This window comes from Eumetopias jubatus, unplaced genomic scaffold, assembly GCF_037043125.1.
Source record: "Eumetopias jubatus isolate StellerSeaLion01/CBP00866 unplaced genomic scaffold, mEumJub1_p1.0 scaffold_15, whole genome shotgun sequence".
In the NCBI taxonomy this organism is placed as follows: Eukaryota; Metazoa; Chordata; class Mammalia; order Carnivora; family Otariidae; genus Eumetopias; species Eumetopias jubatus.
In genome coordinates this window covers 57,909,849-57,928,375 of record NW_028274821.1, presented here as the reverse complement: position 1 = coordinate 57,928,375, position 18,527 = coordinate 57,909,849, and the positions used below count along the sequence as shown (strand labels likewise).

The window sequence follows — 18,527 nt, the reverse complement described above, 5'->3', positions numbered from 1 at the left end:
GTCTGAATCCCTTACAAACTGACCTTTCTTCCTCCTCTCCCTTTGCAGCATTAGGTAAGTTTTCAGGAGTGAAGGACATAGGAGAACATAGGAAGGCTGGTCCAACTTCTCTCCCATAGGTAGTACAACCGGTGACTGTGCCACCAGCCTTGTTGGGAGGCTGGAGAAGCTATTAATAGAGTTGTGACATGTAATTTAGTGAGCACTTTGACTCTCCTGAAGAAGAGCTCCCACCTGAGTCTTCCAACATTGTATGACTTGTACACATCCTCCTGGAGATGGAAAAAAATATCTGGAGCTCTTGAAGGGAGGAGAGTGCCAGCCTGGATGTCTTATTCTTTGTGTATCAGGCATGGTGTTCACATTCTCCTTACCAGAAAAGCCAAATGCTACAAGCTATTCTGTCCAGGGGCTGGCCTGCCTCTAGTGGGAAGGCGAGTAGCCACATTGGCATGTAGATTGCAACAGCTAGTAAGAAGAGCCTCTATTGGACCTCTTGCAAATCCCAAAGGTGTTTCCTAAGGATTTCAGCTTCCAGAAAGTCCTCTCTGCCTTCAGCTGTCCTGCTGCCTCCAGCCCTGGCTCAGAGGATATCATAAGCTCAGAGAGAGGCCAAGTGGGGATAATGATGTGGGGAGATAGTGGTGGTGGTTAGTGGTTTGGGGAAGAGGAGGGAGAATTATGTGGAGTCAAGGAAGGAGACTAAGTGGGGAGGTGATAGTCAAGGTAGCAAGCAGTGGCACCAAAGGGAACCGGTCAGGAAACATCTATCAGCCTCCCTATCCACTTCCTGATGGAACCTCATGTTTCAGATTCTTTATTTGCCAAGGGACTGAACTACAGCAGTGAGACAGTCTTAGGGAACTCCCATGAGAGGAATTGGCTTGAGTACCCTTGAGGGGCTATGGAGATCAGGGTGAGCTAGTGAGGGGCACTGGCCTCAGGGCAGGAGCTGTGCACAACAGTGGTAGGAAGTTGGCTGGGTATATTCTAGTTCTACCAACCACTTTAAGCCAAGCTCCTAAACTCTTTCAGGCTATTTATAAAACAAATAAGATCATGTACATGAACATGAACTGCAAATTACTGTATCATTTCTGATCTAAGGGTTGATGGTGATTAAGGGGTTGGTGTTTTCCATTTTTTGTCTTTGGTTCCCAAGGGAGCTTTTACAGGAGAAGGTGGAAAGATGGCTTATTCTTCTCATCATCAAATGAGAAGAGTCCCTGGCCTCCTCTACAGGGCCATGATAAGACTAGGCTAGAGATGACTCAAGCTAGAGTGCTCTGTGCTCCCACTGATTCCCAAAGGGGTTCCATTGACTGGAGGAGTCCTGCCTCTGCCCCTCCCTGTCATGACTGCTGTAGAGTTCTTTTGGCGGAGTGGGGCCTTCCTGGAAAGCCCCAGTACTGATGCTGGTGGACGGTGTTCTGCTGCTGTTTCAGCTCCCATAGGCCAACGCTCAGGGCTCAAGAAACATTTGAAAAGGTCCACGTTGCTACTACTCTCCCAGTGGGGACTAGAGAAGGTAGTTTATAGTCTGCAGAACTTCTTCAAATTTTAAAAATATTCTGTTATGGAAAATTTTAAGCATATACAAAGTAGAGGAAAAAGTAAAATGAACTCCGTTGTACTCACCCATCTACAACAGTGATCAACCCAGAGCTGATCTTGTTTCACCTATACCCCACCCACTGGATTATTTTGAATAATTGTTTCATTTATAATCCTCTCTGTCTCTTGTATTTCTGCCAACCAGTTCTGCAAACTGGTAATTATATCTCAAGGTTTGATTAGATTCAGATTCAACTTTTTTGTGAAGAATACTTCTGAGGTGTGCTGAGTACTTCCTGTTGCATCATATCAGGAAGGAGGCACAGGACACATGGTTGGTCCTGCCTTTTGTGAAATTCAGATTAGTGGTATAGTTAGCCTCATATCTCCATCACATACATTCCCTTCAGCCTTTCACCTAATGTTTTGAGCAGCCATTGCTGGTCTGCCTCAGTCCATTATTCAATCAGGACTTTCCTGTACATTTGCATAGCAAAGAACCCCTGTCATTTGTCTGCCTGCACCGCCCTCCCCACCCTCTACCCCCCACAAACAGGTATTACAGATATCCCTAGGCCTTTCTCCTTTAGGCCCACTTTTTCTAACACTGCCTTATCAGCCCAAGATGGCCTTAGGATATCTGCAGACCAGGCACTCACCCAGCTTCACTGCAGACCTTTGTTTCGCTGAGGGGAGGGTCCTTACTTGGAGTCTGTTCTCTTCCATGAAGCTTCTGGGTCTGCTCTTTGAATTATTAGGCCCATGCTTGACCATGCTAGAGAGTGAAGGTAGGTCAAGTATTTTCCTCCTCTGGGAGAGAATTCAGCAGGGGCTGGGTTTATTTTACCTTCCCAGGGATTTCTAAGCAGCCTTCTTACATGCTGAAGACGGTCTTTCTCACTTGTTTCCTGAGCTTCCTGCCCCAGCCTGGGCCCTGGCAGGGACCCAGGCCTGATTTCCTGTTTAGCTGGGCTGTGGGTTGGGAGAGGTTGGAGGAGGGGTGGGGCAGGCAGCTCTAGCACTCTTAGGCCCTTTTCTCTTTCCAGCCAAGTTAAAAAATCTATGAGAGCCAGAACAGAGCTATCACCTTCTGGTACTTTAGCATTCCTGTGCTGTTTAGGATCTCCACTCTTAAGTTTCTCTCCTTACAAAGGAAAGATTGTGGAGACTGTCCTCTGTGCGCATGTGCCCCCAACAAACATACTGCATGTACTATGAGGTGCTGTGAGCCCGCTAACCAGAAAGGCACATAGGTTGAGAGCTGCTTCTTGCAAAGCTGAACCCACCCCTGCCCACAGGAGTGCTGTACCTCTACCATACCATCTTAATAGCTATTAATCCCTTAGTCACCATGTGCAATGCAGTGGAGAATCTGTTGGGGCAGGAAGTCTGAGATGTGGAGGCTGGCTGGGGACCTGGCCATGCAACAGTCAGAAAACATTAGGAGTTCCATAGTGACAGCCTATCACCAGTAGAGGATTTCTGATGAGAGTCTCACAGCTCTGAATGCCCCACTCACATTCCTCTTTATGCCTAGCTCTTCCTTGGGCAATGAGGATTCCTAGGGCCTCATTCTGTTTTGAGAAGAGATCTGTTGCAGATTACTTTTTTGCTCCCTTCTCCTGGGTGTGGCCACAGCAGGAACTGTGTGAAGCCCTCATCCCTTTATCCCCTGTGAAAGGAGATATCAGAGGAAAGTGTTGCCAAGTAGGAGGGGTGCACAGTGCAGCCCCTGACATTTCAACAGCTTCCCCCTTGCTCTTATTATAAAGCCTCAAATCCTTAACATGGCCTGCAAAGCCTTTTGTGGTCTGCCTCCTGCCTTCTTCCCCATCTCACCTCAAACCACATTCATCACTGCACCCAACCTTCCTGGCCTTTCCTCTATTTCTCTGATGTCCCAGGGTCCATTCTGTTTTAGTGCCTTTGCACACGTTCTTTCTTCTGCCTAGGATGCTTTCCCTCTACCTTCTACCTTTTTTGGGTTGACTCTTACTCATCCTTCAGATCTTTGTTCAGCTATAATTTCATCACAGAGGGTTTCCTTCAAACTCTAGACTTTGTCAGTGGCCTTCTCCTTATTGTACTTTTTACATTTATAATTTCACATATGTTTGTATGATTATTCCATTCATATGGGTCCTTCTGAAGGCCACATTTCATGAAGGCAGAGATCATATCTATTTTTACTTCCCATTATGTCTCCTGTGCCTTGTAAGGTGCCCTACACACGGTAAACATTCACTAGATATCTGTTGAATGAATGAATGAATGAATGAATGAATTCAGTCTTATCTCCTTTACTTAGTTGCTCCATGTCATATCTGACTATCATATTCAACTATACATCCTGTGATGTGTGCCCAGCTGTTTATGGGCACTTACTATGTGTTTGCCACCAGATACACATTTCATTTAATCTTTTCAACAATATGAAGAAGGGATACTCTTAATCTACATAGAAGGCAAGTGAGACCCAAGGTCACACAGCTAATAGCAAAGCTCGAATTCAAACCCATTTGTGAAGGCAAAGCCTATGCTCTTAAGCATAACACTACACTGCCCCCTTTTGGCAGTTTGGAGAGTTGTCACGGGGCTTTTTCTGTCCCTGGGTCCTGGTTAATTTCAAGCCCAAATCAATACTTTTTGGAACTTGAAGTTCTAAGAAGCCATGATCCAGTTCCAGCCCTTCTGCTTGTAGGCCAGACTGTGGAAGTACACAGGAAAGGGAATTCAACCTGGATTCCCCAGTGTCCCAGGACACGTGTCTCGGGGCCTGTCTCCCATCTGTTTTTCATAGGCCCTTTGTAGCCTCCAGGGCTTAATGCAGTGTCCTATTTTAAAGAACAGAAAGGCCAGCTGTTGAAATGGCCCAATCGACAGTGTTCTGGGGAATAAACATGGCCTGATTAAGATTCTAGGAAAGATCATTGAGAGGGGGAGAGTTTGTCTCTTTGTGATTTAGTCACTAAGGACAGAGCTCTGGAAATTGGCTTCAAGGCTTTCCTAGGAAACTGAGACTCAGGAAGAGGGCAATACCTCTTGCTGTTGATTAGAAAAACTTAAGTTAGTCAGTATACCCAACTCCTTTTTAGTGGCTAGGGAATTTGGGACTGATGAATACTGTAGACTAGATGGAAACAAAGTAAATGAGGAGAGAGCAGCATAAAACAAAACAACAAAACTCAGCTACCGTTTGTTATATGTGTCAGGCATGCTGTGAACCATTTTACATACATAATTTCATTTAATTCTAACACTGGCCCTGTAAAGTGGGTAATATCACATCTCTAGAAAGGAAAGGAATGTTAAGAAAGGTAATTCGCCAAAGGTCATACAATCAGCTGTCCTTAGATCTAATCTAGGACTTTCTGACTTCAAACTTTGTGCACCCTGTTGCTGAGAGTATACATTGTCACAGCCTCTCTGGAAAAACAGTTGGCGATATAATGTGTGCATGCCCATTAACCCCTCAGCAATTCTACCTCCGGGAATTTATTAAACTAAAGAAATAGACAAGTGTATAAAGACTTTTTTTTTACAAGATATTATAGTAGCTATAAATAAATAAATAGTAACAATATTATAACATAATAGTTGTAATAGATGCAACATTATGATGGTGGGGGAGGAGAAAAAGAAAAGAAACAACATGAATCTCCATCAGTGGGGACTGATTAAATAAATTATGATACGTCCATCCTACAGCATACCTATAGGCAGCCTTTTATTTTTATATTTTTTAAAGATTTATTTATTCACTTGAGAGAGACAGAGAGTGCACAAGCATACGAGTGGGGGGAGGGACAGAGGGAGAGGGAAAGAAGCCCCTGCAGGGCTCTATCTCAAGACCCTGAGATCATGACCTGAGCCTAAACCAAGAGTCAGATGCTTAACTGACTGAGCTACCCAGGCGCTCCTCGGCAGCCTTTTAAAAGGAGGAGGAGATAAAATCTAATATAAGATCTAGCATGGAAAGATGTTCAAGATATATATCTTTTTTATTGTGGTAAAATGCATTTAACATAAGAGTTACTATTTTCATATATCATTTGGAATATGGATGATATGATTCATCTATGCCTACCCAGGAGATATAGCTTTACCTCATAATTCCCATATTTTTCAATCAGGTATGCACATCAACAAGTTGTTGAGGTGAACTGGCTATGGAAATGCTGCCAGATCCCTGGGTGCCCCCTATCTGGCCAGCCTTGTTCCTGCTGGGCACCCCAAGCTTTGAAGTGGACTGGTGGCCACACTTGACTCAGTTCTTCTCACTTCCTTCTCAAGTTCTGCAGAGCCCTGTAGCTTTGGGGAGGCAGAACATTTCTTTGAAAACAGAATGCCATCACACCGATCAGATATGTTTCTGTTTCTTATTTCCTTTTTGGAGCTCTCCCACAGTCTCACTTTCACCATAAAAGAGAAGCAAGGGAACAAAATGATTCTCACATTCCCCAAGGTAAAACCGTGATCACTGATGTGTCAACATTCTGAGTGGTTCTCTTTGGCTTCTGGCCTTCCTCCCATTAGTGTTGGGGCTCGTTGTGGTTTTCAGTATGGTGTTTTTATGAGGTAAAGTAGGAAAAGGGTCAGGAAACTTGGGACCTAGCCCTGGCTAGGGGACTTTAAGGGAGCTGATTACACGATTTCAGGTTTTTTTCCTCTGTAAAATTAGGGTAAAGAATAGATGCTGGATTTTTAGAGCCGTGAAAATATTCTGTATGATACCATAATGATGGATACATGTCATTTTACATTTGTCCAAGCCCATAGAATATACAACACCAAGAGTGAACCATAATGGAAACTATGGTCTTTGGGTGCTTATGATGTATTACTGTAGGTTCATCTGTCGTAACAGATGTACTACATGGTGGAAGATGCTGGTAATGGGGGAGGCTATGTATATGTGGGAACAGGGGTACATGGGAACTCTCTGTACCTTCCCCCTCAATTTTGTTCTAAACCGAAAACTGTTCTTCAAAAAACAAAAAAGCCTTTAATTTTAAAAGAGATGCTATTTCTATCTCTTAGGATTGTCAGAGATTTAATGAGATAAGAAGGAAAAAGCTTTGAAAGCATAAACTTACGCAGTGCAAACATAAAGATCTATATTTTTCTGGACCTAACCTTTTCTGACTTGCATTATAAACTCTTAATTCAAGAAGCATGTCTCTAAATCTGTTTGCTGTGATGTGACAACTTAATAGAGAGACAGGAAAAATACTGAGCAATCCGGAAAAGCCACTACATTCTTAAAATCAACCTGAGGGGGGTGCCTGGATGGCTCAGTCAGTTGAGTGTCTGACTTGAGCTGGGGTCATGATCTCGGCTGGGGTCATGATCTCGGGGTCCTGGGATCAAGCCCCAAGTCAGGCTCCCCGCTCAGTGGGGAGGCTGCTTGTCCCTCTTCTCCCTCTGCACCTCCCCCTGCTCATGCTCTCTCTGTCTCTTTCTCAAGTAAGTAAATACTATCTTAAAATAAAACAGAACAAAACAAAACAAAAACAGCCTGAGAAAGGCAGAGGAGAGTCAGAGACTCATTCTATTTTAACCATTTGGTATTGTTTTAATTATCCCCATTTAATATACATTAGTTTTGTAAGTTAAAGAAATTAATAAAGATCTTTTAATGGCTTAAAATGATAGAGCTAGAGATAGAAATTGGAAGTCATCTGCACATAGAGCTAACAGCTGGAGCAAAGAGCACAAAGGATTTGTAAAGATGAACAATTGGAGAAGCAGCCAGATTGTCAAATTGGGCCATGTTGTTGAAACTATTGAATGCCAGGTCAAGGAGTTTTTAAGTGGTGAGAGCCACTGAAGGGTCTTGGACAAGGGAATGATGTAATGAGAGCAGTGTTTAATTCCCAGAAGGCTAATTTAAGAGTAATGTGTAGGATGAGTTGAAGGAAGAAGAAACAGGTTGGGGAGATGAGTGGATTACCACTGCGGGTCCTGAAGTAAGTTGATAAGGATCTGAAGCAGGATTTTGGTTTAGAGAATATTAAAAAAGGAAAAACAAATGTTACTGTAGGTTCATGACTAGCTTGCCAGGGGATAAGGAGGGAAAAGAGGTGGGTTAAAATGACCCCCCAGGCACATCAAAAGGAGATAGGAGCCAACCTGAAAAAGGTTCCCCTGGCCAAAGCTGGAACAATTTGAACAACAATAAATAATGGTAGTATTGGATTACAACCCCCAAAATAAAATAAATGTATATTAATCCATACTGATATAAATAAATGGTTGAGTAAATAAATAAAGGAGAAAGAACAAATCTTCAAGAATTATATTTATGTATTAAGAAGTTTACTAAAATTTATTTAAAAGTGTTTCTTTTGTAGAAAGAATGAGAGAAATTTAAAAATTATCTTTAGAACATCATGGCAATAATTGCTGCTGGCAGGATCCACTGATTGCTAAAACTAGTGGGTGAAACTTTAAGGAGAAATAAGAATTTGCACAGCCTATAAGAACCTCTACCAAAATATGTATGAATTACTGTGGTAGTTTTAACATATGTCCACAAATTCTTTCATACTCCTCTAGAAAGTGGAACTTAATTCTCCTCCCTTGAGTGTGGCCTGGACTTAGTGACTTGCTTTTGACTAATGGAATATGGTCAAAATAAGAGAAAAATAGTAACTGTAGTGGAGAAACCTGGTAAACACTGCCCTAAATGATTAAAATTAGTATCACCAACAATAAGTCATATACCCCTGATATGCTGTGGTACGAAGGACAAATCACCTATGTGGTATTCTTCCCAAAAATCTACAACCTTGGTCTAATCATGAGAAAACAAGGCAAATCAAAATTGCAGGAATGTTTTAGAAAATACCTGACCCAGGGCGCCTGGGTGGCTCAGTTGTTAAGCGTCTGCCTTCAGCTCAGGTCATGATCCCAGGGTCCTGGGATCAAGCCCCACATCGGGCTCCCTGCTCAGTGGGAAGCCTGCTTCTCCCTCTCCCACTCCCCCTGCTTGTGTTCCCTCTCTCGCTGTGTCTCTCTCTGTCAAATTAAATCAATAAAATCTTAAAGAAAAGAAAATACCTGACCAGTACTCCTCAAAAGTCAAAGTCATGAAAATCAAGAAAAGAGGAAGAAACTAAGGAGACCATGGACATATCAATGAAATGCAATATGGAACAGAAAGAGGGATATTAATGAGAAGAACTGGAGAAATTTGCATAAAGTCTATAGTTTAGTGAACAGTATTGATTTGTTCAATGTAGAATTGATCAATGTACCATGGTTATTTAAGATGCTAACATAAGGGGAAGCTGCGTGAAGAGTATACAAGGATTCTCTGTACTGTCTTTGTAATTCTTCTATAAACATAAGACTGTTTCAAAATAATAAGTTTTTTTAATGACCCTTTATGTTTTGAGTTATTTAACTGGGAAAGTGTTTTGTGTCATTAACAAGATAAGGGTAGTCAACAGGAAGAACTAGACCGGGGGATGACATCAGTGAAAGTAGTAGGTAGGGACGCTTGGGTGGCTCAGTCAGTTAAGCATCTGCCTTCAGCTCAGGTCATGATCCCAGGATCCTGGGATCAAGCCCCGCATTGGGCTCCCTGCTCAGTGGGAAACCTGCTTCTCCCTCTAACTGCTGCTCCCCCTGCTTGTGCTCTCTCTCTCTCTGAAAAATAAATAAATAAAATCTTAAAAAAAAAAGTAGTAGGCAGTTGGAAATGTGGGTCTGGAACTTAAGAGGTCAGACCTAGAGATATAGATTTGGGGGTAAAACTGAGAGATATTATTTGAGAGAATAAGTTTATAATATAATATTTCCACATGCCAAGAGAGAGCGTGTGGAAAGAGAGCCAGTGACCACACTAAGGAGAGGCTCTATGTCTAGAGTATAAGAGGAAAAACAGTAGGGAGGGTAGTCAGAACAGATAGGGATAGGATGTTTTTATAAAAGCCAAGGGAAAATAGAATTTCCAGAAAAATCCGATCAGTACTGTCTAATGATACTGAAAGGTAATAGATGATCACCTGAGAGAAAAGACCATTGGATTTTATTTAGGAGCCCAGTGCAGACCTCAAAGAGAACAGGGTTAGTAGAGCAGGTATGGAGAGGTGGGGTGGTAGGCATAGGAATCAAATGGCCAGAATGTAGACAGTGAGGAAGCAGGCTTGCCCAAACCAGGCAAAGGGACTTGTGGGTGCCAAGAGGGAAGGAGGCCCTGGAGGAGAGTGGGACACTCCTGGGCAGAGAGGCAGAAAGTTCTGGCCAGAGCAAGCAGGCCAAAAGGCTGGGGCCCAAAGTTCAAGAAGAGGAGAGAACCTTGACCAAAAAGAAGCTGCTGCCATTTCCTGACTGCAGAACTCAGGCTGAAAGCTAAAGCCCTGGATCAAGAACTGCTTTTTTTCCTTTCTGAGCTAGGAGGCCATTTTATTTCCCAAGTCCCAGCTCATCATCACTGTGGCCTGGAAAGTTAGGCCGGATAGAAGATGAAATAAACTGAACTTATTCATCCTCTCTTCAGCTTTTCTCTGAGATGGAGAATAGTTTGGTTTTAAAATTAGGCACCAAGCAGTATTAGAGTGATTTCTGTGGGGGTGTCCGTCACGTGTAACAAAAGCTACCCTTTATTGACTGCTTACCATGCATCAAGGACTGCAGTAAGCACTTCATATACCTTATCCTATTTAATCCTCCCAGCAATCTTTTGAGATGGGTACTATTATTTTCCTTATGTTAAAGATGAAAAACAGGGTGGGAAATCTGAGCACTGAGACCCAGAACTAAAGTGGGGAGACCTTTAAAGAAGTGCAGACTACTGGGCGCCTGTGTGGCTCAGATGGTTGGGCGTCTGCCTTCGGCTCAGGTCATGATCCCAGGGTCCTGGGATCGAATGCCGCGTCAGGCTCCCTGCTCCTTGGGAGCCTGCTTCTCCCTCTGCCGCTCTCTCTCTCTCTGTCTTTCATGAATAAATAAATAAAATCTTTGGGGAAAAAAAAAAAAGAAGTGCAGACTACCAAGGCATTACTCATTCTTCCAGCTCTGATCCACTGTTGTACTAGGGATCCAATCAGGTGTGTGTCTGCCTCCTTCCTGGGTAGACCAGAGGTCCCGTCTAAATAGCCATCTACAGCAGCTCCCTACTCCAGGTGGCCAGATGGGAGTTCCAGATCACTGTGGTCTCCATTGACACAGTGGCCAACTGGTGCTTGGGCCACTACAGTTGGTGAGACTGGTTCAGGGGCTTTGGAATAGTGTTTGGTAGCTTTATCCTTGGCTATGCCAGAAACCCATCTCTCAAGCAGCAGCTCTTCTCCTCCTATGCTATTCTGGGCTTTGCCCTGTCTGAGGCCTTGGGGATCTTCTGTTTGATGGTCACCTCCCTTATCTTCTTCACCATGTAGGCTCTGTGAGGGTCCCCTACCCATCCCTGCTGCTTCAATTCCAGGCCATGCCTGTACTAGAGTGAACTAAGCTTTACCATTAAACACAGTATTTCTCTAAACCTCCCCCTGCCCACACACCAAGAAAATTATGAAAACCATATCCAGTGAGGTCAGAAATTTGATCACGATCACACAGACAAGTAAATGGCAGAGGTAGAACTTACTCTAAGATTCATACCTTTATTTTTTTTAAAGATTTTATTTATTTGAGAGAGAGAGAATGGAAGAGAGAGAGCATGAGAGGGGGGAGGGTCAGAGGGTAAAGCAGACTCCCCGCTGAGCAGGGAGCCCGATGCGGGACTCGATCCTGGGACTCCAGGATCATGACCTGCGCCGAAGGCAGTTGCTCAACCAACTGAGCCACCCAGGCGCCCTAAGATTCATACCTTTAATCACTGCACTATACTGCCTCTTAACACACTTGTAGTGCACACACACACACACACACACATACACAAGGGCCCAGGCTGTGTGCCAAGAATTTAACATGGGTTATAGCTCTGGATGGTAGGATTAAGGGTGATTTTTTTTCTTCCTCTTCTTTTGTGCTATCTGGACTTTTTTTTTTTAAGACTTTATTTATTTATTTGACAGAGAGACAGAGAGAGAAAGCACAAGGAGGCAGAGCGGCAGGCAGAGGGAGAGGAAGAAGCAGGCTCCCGACCGAGCAGGGACCCCGACGTGGGGCTCGATCCCAGGACCCTGGGATCATGACCTGAGCTGAAGGCAGCTGCTTAACCAACTGAGCCACCCAGGCTCCCCATGTGCTTATCTGGACTTTTTACAGTGACAATGTATTCCTTTTGAATTCAGAAAAAAGCAATATTTTATTTAAGTTTTAAGTTTTGGTACTCTTTGCCAGATTTCTGTAATAATCCATGGTGAGAACAAAGCAGGTACATTATGCTCAGGTGCAGACAAAGGAGACTATGCCTTCTTTGTAGCAATACAGGCTCTGCAGTGACAGAGCAGAAAATCTGGCATGTGTGTATGTGCATGTGTGTGTGTGTATACTTACACATGTGTTCAGCAGCCACTGAGGTGAGGGGAGGAGTGACTGATCTGTCTGAGGATGTGCAACATGGAGACCTCTTTCCCTTCCCTATGACCAACCACCTTGTCCCTGAGCCAGGCCCATTTAGTCTTGAGCTTCCAGAGGGACTAGGAGATACTTTTTCACATACACCAAAATCCTCCACCTCAACCTCATCCCCTGTTGAAAACCTGGCCAGGGAGCCAGGCTGCTGGCATGAAGCTGCACCCATAGAGTGTGATTTGAGTTATGCTGGAGCTACTTCAGGCAATGGGTCCAAGCAGACAGTTGGTATCAGGGATGGGCAGAGAGGAGCCAGTAGCATTTAAGGTCGGCGTTCACTGGCACGTGGGCCTCTTGTCCAGAGGCTCCAAGATCTTCAGGTGGAAGCAGTTCAGGACCCTGGATAGCTCCCAGAGGAGCCCAGTCTCTGCCAGGTCTGAAAAGCCTAGGTGCCCAAGTCCTTAAGGCCCTTGCTTATTTAATTTTGAATAGCTTCCCTATACATGTCTCTGGTCTCTTCTGTCTCCAAGATCAGCCCTATGGATCCAGGGACTCCCCTTATCCTCTCCAGCCCTTACCCCACCTTCCTCCACACACATCTAGCCCGACTTGAACTCTCTCTGTGGAGGTCACCATCACTCTGAAGGTGAAATAAGCTTTCAAGACAACATCTGAGCTGTCCCTGGCTAGGATCCAACACCCTGATACCACAGAACTGTAGGATTTCAGAGGGAGGGTAAGAATCTAGTGGAACAGGGAGTGTTAAAAGGGCCTTTGTCTCTAATACCCCTGCATTAACATCTTCAGTCTGGTGTGTGAGGCAGGGGAAACTAAAGAGAGGCACTGAGCAGATTTCAAGGCCTGAAGCTAGAACATTTCATGAGCTATCACTGTGCAGTCAGCCTGCCACTGGGTGTACACTTGATTTAAAGATACCTTTTTTTAGGGAAAGAGCATTGACATAAGGTGGATTGGAGCAAGTGTAGCAAGTAGAAGCAGAAATGAAACTAGTGAGTTCAGAGGTTCACAGCCTGCCACCCCCACCTTAGGCATGCACTTGGGCCTTAGGCAAAAGAGAGTTAGATTAACATTGCAGAGGGGTTTCCTTCCTCATTCCCCAAATCATCCAGAGGAGGGGTTTGTGAGGAATCTGGAAGGGCAGAGGAATCACAGTCACCTACTAGGGATTGGATTTCTAGTCGAAAGTTCCTTCTCTACTTCCAAGCCTCTTCCATAGCTAAATGAATCAAAGCCAACAAATGAGGTTACTGTGCTCGCACTTTGATTGCCTCAGCTGGTGAGTTAGGAGGGGAGGTAAGTTTACCTGGATTGAGGCTGAGTGAAAGCACTCAGGATCCCATCCTTCCCAACCAGCCTTGCTCTGGGCCTTGTGTTAGGCTCTCCATTGTTTTCTTCACCTCTCATAGACTCCTGGATCCCTTACTGAAAGAACTTTCTGAGCTAAAAAGCCATTACATGCCTTGTACTTCAAAGAACTTCCTGGTCAAGGAAACACGTGCTAAAGCAATATGAAACCAGCAGAGAACAGCTACAGGCTCCCTCTCTCAGCACCAGCCAGTCATAATGGGACAGGCCAGGGAGGGAGGAGAAAAGAGCATTTGGTGTTTGCTGAGCCACGAGTAGACATGACAGAGTTTGGGCTGGAAGGAGTAGGGCTGCCTCCACCACACCTGAAGAGGTATAGCTTATAACACTCCTGGAAATGGGAGCATTAACAATGTCGTAACTAATTTATGGATGAAAAGATGCTCAGAGGATCTAGATCCAGACTGTCCATCAGGCTGACTCCTCTCATGCCTGTGGAAACAGTGTTTTCTAGCTTCCAGGAGAGCCCTTACTATGGGATTAAGCACAGGCTATTGACATTTAAGGAAGCCTGGACAAGAAACAAGAAGAGATGAGGACTCTGTCAGATCCCAAGAGAGTTGGTTGTGTTGGTTTTTGTTCAAGTAGAACAGGCCTAATATCAGCCAGAACTTGCTTTTGGCCTGTTTTCTCAGGGGCAAAGGCTCTCCCATGTTTGCCTTCCATGACAGCGGATGCTTTGTATTCATTGTTTTATTAGGAGCAGTGATTATGTGACCACAAACCTTACTAAATTGAACATAATCCTGTGCATTCAGAAGAAACAGTTCAGGGCTCAGGGGAAGGAGCAGCTGGCTGGAAAGAAGGGCCCATGAATTCTAATCCCAGGGCTGCCATCTGGCATTGACCTGGGACAACTCATTTACTTTCTGCCCTGGAGGCTCTTTCTGGAATTTCAGGGCCTGAATAAAAACAGACCTGGGAACTCAGAGAGTGAAATGACCTGTCTAGACTCTCAAAGTCAGTGCAGTTCACAGGCAAAACTGGAATCCACAGGCCCTATTCTCCAGCCAGAGGTGTGCTTACTGTTCAGGGAGGTTTCCTATGTTTTCCTTTGCTGTCTCCTTGCCTTATATCTGTATTCCCAAGTGCTCCTATGCCTTGGGTGCTTCACTGCCTGGTAAACATGGTTGTAAGCCCCAGGTTGTCAGAAACCACTCTGAGCAGCCCTGACCCTATCTCCCTCCAAAGGGTTTTCCGATGGTTTAGTTCCAAGCTGGCTTCCCACTCCTCTAAAACTTGACAGTAAGAGTTGGGCCTTACTCATTTGATAGTGGGAGTATGTATCTGCAGGCAAAATCTGACCTGGCCCTGGAGTCTCAAAGGAAACTGTGTCGGCTCAGCTGATGGTCAGTCCCCACAAGAGGGCAACCTGAAGTTGGGCTGCCACTTTGGTCATGGACCTTAAGTGAGTTCTAACTAGGCCAAGCCTTCAGGTGAGTGAGTGAGTAAGGGAGGGTTTGGGGACTCCTACTTTGGCTCTTCTCCAAAATAACTTCCTAGAAGGCAATCTTTCAGCCCCTAGCCAGAGAATTCCATAGAGAAGTGGCCCTACAAAGAGCACACAATACAACATCTGTCTGGGACACCATTAGACAAGGCCCTGGCACAGCCTGGTAGGCCACCGGACTTTTGCACCTCTGTTACAGAAAGAGCCTTGCTGTGGCTCAAGCCAAATAGAAAGAAATCTGTTTCTCTGTCGTCAGATTACGGCCCTTCATTCTCTGTGCTAGGCACTGTGAGGACACCGTAGAAATAGGCATGGTCCCTGCCTTCGTGAACATTTATTAAATAAACTATACAAGTATTTGCTGAAGTAAAATTTGATAAGTATGTGAAAGAAATGGAAGGGGGTGGTGCTGTGAGAGTATATTATAGAGGGATCTAACCTATCTTGGTATTCATGGGAAGTTTTTTTTATAAGAAATGATGTGTCAGCTGAGGCCTGAAGGACAAGTAAGATGTAGCTGGAAGGGGAGCATGAGGCAGGAAGGCTCTTCATGCTCCATCAGGAACAGAGACCAGTGATGCAAAGGGTGGTAATCTGGGGGAAGAGTGGCATGGGATGAGGTTGGGGAAATGGAAGGGAAGGCAAGTGACTGTTGCTTTGCCACCATTCTTAGCCCAGTCTGAATAGCCCCTTTCCAAAAAAGGGCTGGTTGAGACCCACCCAAACTGCTGTGGCACACCCCCCAGGGGAGGCTGGTGCCTCTTCCATCTCCCCAGCACAGGGGACTCTCACAGGGATGCTCAGGAGAGGGGCTCCTAGCCCCAGCTTGGGGTTCAGAGTGGAGTGGTCACCTGGCAGCAGAGCTCAGAGAAGGGAGAAGGAGGGGGCAAGAAGGACTAGACACTTAACTTTCCCTCCAGATACTCTCTGTATGCTTTTTCATTGCTTTGAACTGTTTATTAATATATTACAGAAGCCATTTCCACATTTCGATGGTTCCTCTGGGAACTCCACACTATCATCCTCCTCCTGTGGTAGATAAAAAATGTCAGCTTTCAAGATTTTATACTTGGATTTCAGAAACTAAATTGCATTACTATGTCCGGTGAGACGGCGCCATTCCCTGTTCCTATCTGCATGCTCCAGGCACCATGAGGCTGATAACATCAGCGTGTCAAAGCAGTTCCATCCAGACAATTTGCAGCTGGCTGGGGCTGGGGAAGAGGGGGTGGGTGGCTAAATTCAGAATCTGGGGGCAGCCCAGGTTGACTGGATTTTGGGGTTCTTTCCATAGACCATTAGTTCTCCTATCTGTAGAGAGAGAACTTGTCTTGGTCCCACCTAGATGTAACAAGGAGTTGAAAAGTACTCTCCTAAACACTGATAGGATAAATCACTGAAGAGCCAATGCTCAGGTTTTCCTTGGAGTGAAAGATAGAAGAGAATAGGAGGAAGAGTGGAAGTCATAATATGAACAGGACAGACCCCTACTGCCTGTGAGATTCGGTGTCCATGTAGAATCCAAAACACTTCTGGAAATGGTTATTCTGTGCTTCCCTGAAGCCCAGATGTGAGGCCTTGTAACTAACCTTCTGCTTGCCATAAGGTTGTAAAGCAAATGAAGAGAAAGCATTGTTCCCCTGCCAGGAAACACAGGAACTTTGGGGGTTTCTTTTCTAGTTGTAACCACCATTTAACTCTACAGAACAAACATTCCTTTCACAGCAAAAATTTTCAACTTATTGGGTTATTTCAAATGCATCAAATAGCATAAAACATTCATTCAACTCTGGCAGCATTCACAGACCCATTTTTGTATATAGCAAAACAGGCTCTTCATCCCCAAAACATGATGTTTTCAAAATGTAGTAGCCCCCGAGGTCAAGGTCAGTCCACCCTCACTGAGGTTGCCAGTGCTAGTGCAAGCCTGGTTTTCCTGCTCGATGCCCACTCACCCATAGGCTCTGGTGTTTGGATGCAGGAGACAGACCTAGAATCTACCCTTAACTCTAATTGCACATATCTTAACTTCTCTTACAGTGGAGGCATTCAGTTTACTGACTCCATTACTATATCTAAGGGATGAATTAATAATTAAGTCAAATTATTCTTTTTTTAAAGATTTTATTTTTAAATAATCTCTGCACCCAGTGTGCGGCTCAAACTTACAAGAGTTGCATGCTCTACTGACTGAGCCAGTCAAGCACCCCAAATTCTTTTTTTTTAAGTAAACTTTATGCCGGGGCGCCTGGATGGCTCAGTCAGTTAAGCGTCTGCCTTCGGCTCAGGTCATGATCCTGGAGTCCTTGGATAGAGCCCCATGTGGGGCTCCCTGCTCAGCGGGGAACCTGTTTCTCCCTCTCCCTCTGCAGCTCTCCCCTGCTTGTGCTTTCTTGCCCTCTGTCAAATAAATGGATAAATATATTTTTTTAAATAAATTTTATGCCCAATGTGGGGCTCGAACTCATGACGCCAAGATCAAGAGTTGCATGCTCTACTGACTGAGCCAACCAGGTGCACCTAGGTCAAATGATTCTTTAGTTTTATTTGTTTATTTTTATAGAAAAGTATTATTGAAGGTTTTAAAAGTGAGAAGTCATGATCACTACATAACCATGATCACTTGGAGATAGTTTCCAACACTGAGCCTCTCCTGGGTGTCCATGGTTGGTGTAGCAGGTGTTTCAGTTTCTTGAAAAAGCTCAATGCAGGGGCGCCTGGGTGACTCAGTCGGTTAAGCATCTGCCTTCAGCTCAGGTCATAATCCCAGAGTCCTGGGATCGAGCCCCGCATAGGGCTCCCTGCTCAGTGGGGAGTCTGCTTGTCCTTCTCCCTCTGCCCTGCTCATGCTCTCTCTCAGTCTCTCAAATAAATAAATAAATAAATATCAAGTCAAATCAAATCTCTAAAAAAAAAAAAAAAAGTAAAAGCTCAATGCAGGCTGCTTCCCACTGTCCTGAATTCCCAGGCTGCTCCTGTTCAGTCTGTGCAGGCTTCCTGCCTAAAGGACTAGAAGCCCAGTGTTTTTGTGCTTTTTGCCCTGGCCTGGGGAAAATGGCCTAAGGCTAAGTCATGGGACTGTGGTACAGCCAGAACTTGGGGCAACTTCAACCCCCCCCGCGACAACTCAGCTTGCTGCTACTTTGAGATTGGCCAGGCCCTGGTCAGCCTCCCTTGCCTTCACTTGCCCACACTTCCTAAGAAATAGCAGACCTGCCATGCTCTCTGGACCAGGGCTAGACTTCTCTAATGGGGCTTATTTCTGGGGAGTCTCAAGCTTCCCAAGGATCAGACACATAACATTGAGAGAAAAATAGAGTTTCTGCTGAAATGTCAGCAAACCACAGAGTAAACAGTGTGTCTTGAATTCTCTTTCCTGACATCTTCAAATATCTGGCCCTTCTCCACTGGCTCCTACCTCCTAGCCTCAACCATCCTCCACTCCAGTCTCTCTTGTCATATAAGAGCCCCTTTGGAACTCTGGTTCTGTTTCCCCCTGTTTTACATTAACCTTCTCAAAACCTTATCCTTCCCAGACATCCATGATACCAGCCTCTCCTTGGCCCCCTGATGTCAGTTCTCTTCTGTCTATCCCTTCAATATTGGTGTTCCCCAAGTTCTTTCCTCTGATCCTTCATATGTTTAGGTGCGTGTGTGCACGCACGTGCGCGCG

The 18,527-nt window shown here is 44.8% G+C and overlaps 1 protein-coding gene and 1 pseudogene across 5 annotated transcripts in view; both read left to right on the top strand.

Annotated features, from left to right (window-relative positions):
* FAM219A (family with sequence similarity 219 member A) overlaps positions 1–18,527 on the top strand; it is a 52,640-nt gene that overhangs the window by 12,751 nt on the left and 21,362 nt on the right. The gene's annotated exons all lie outside the window — the stretch shown is intronic.
* Positions 6,422–10,940, top strand: LOC148162424 (ATP synthase F(0) complex subunit C1, mitochondrial pseudogene; annotated as a pseudogene).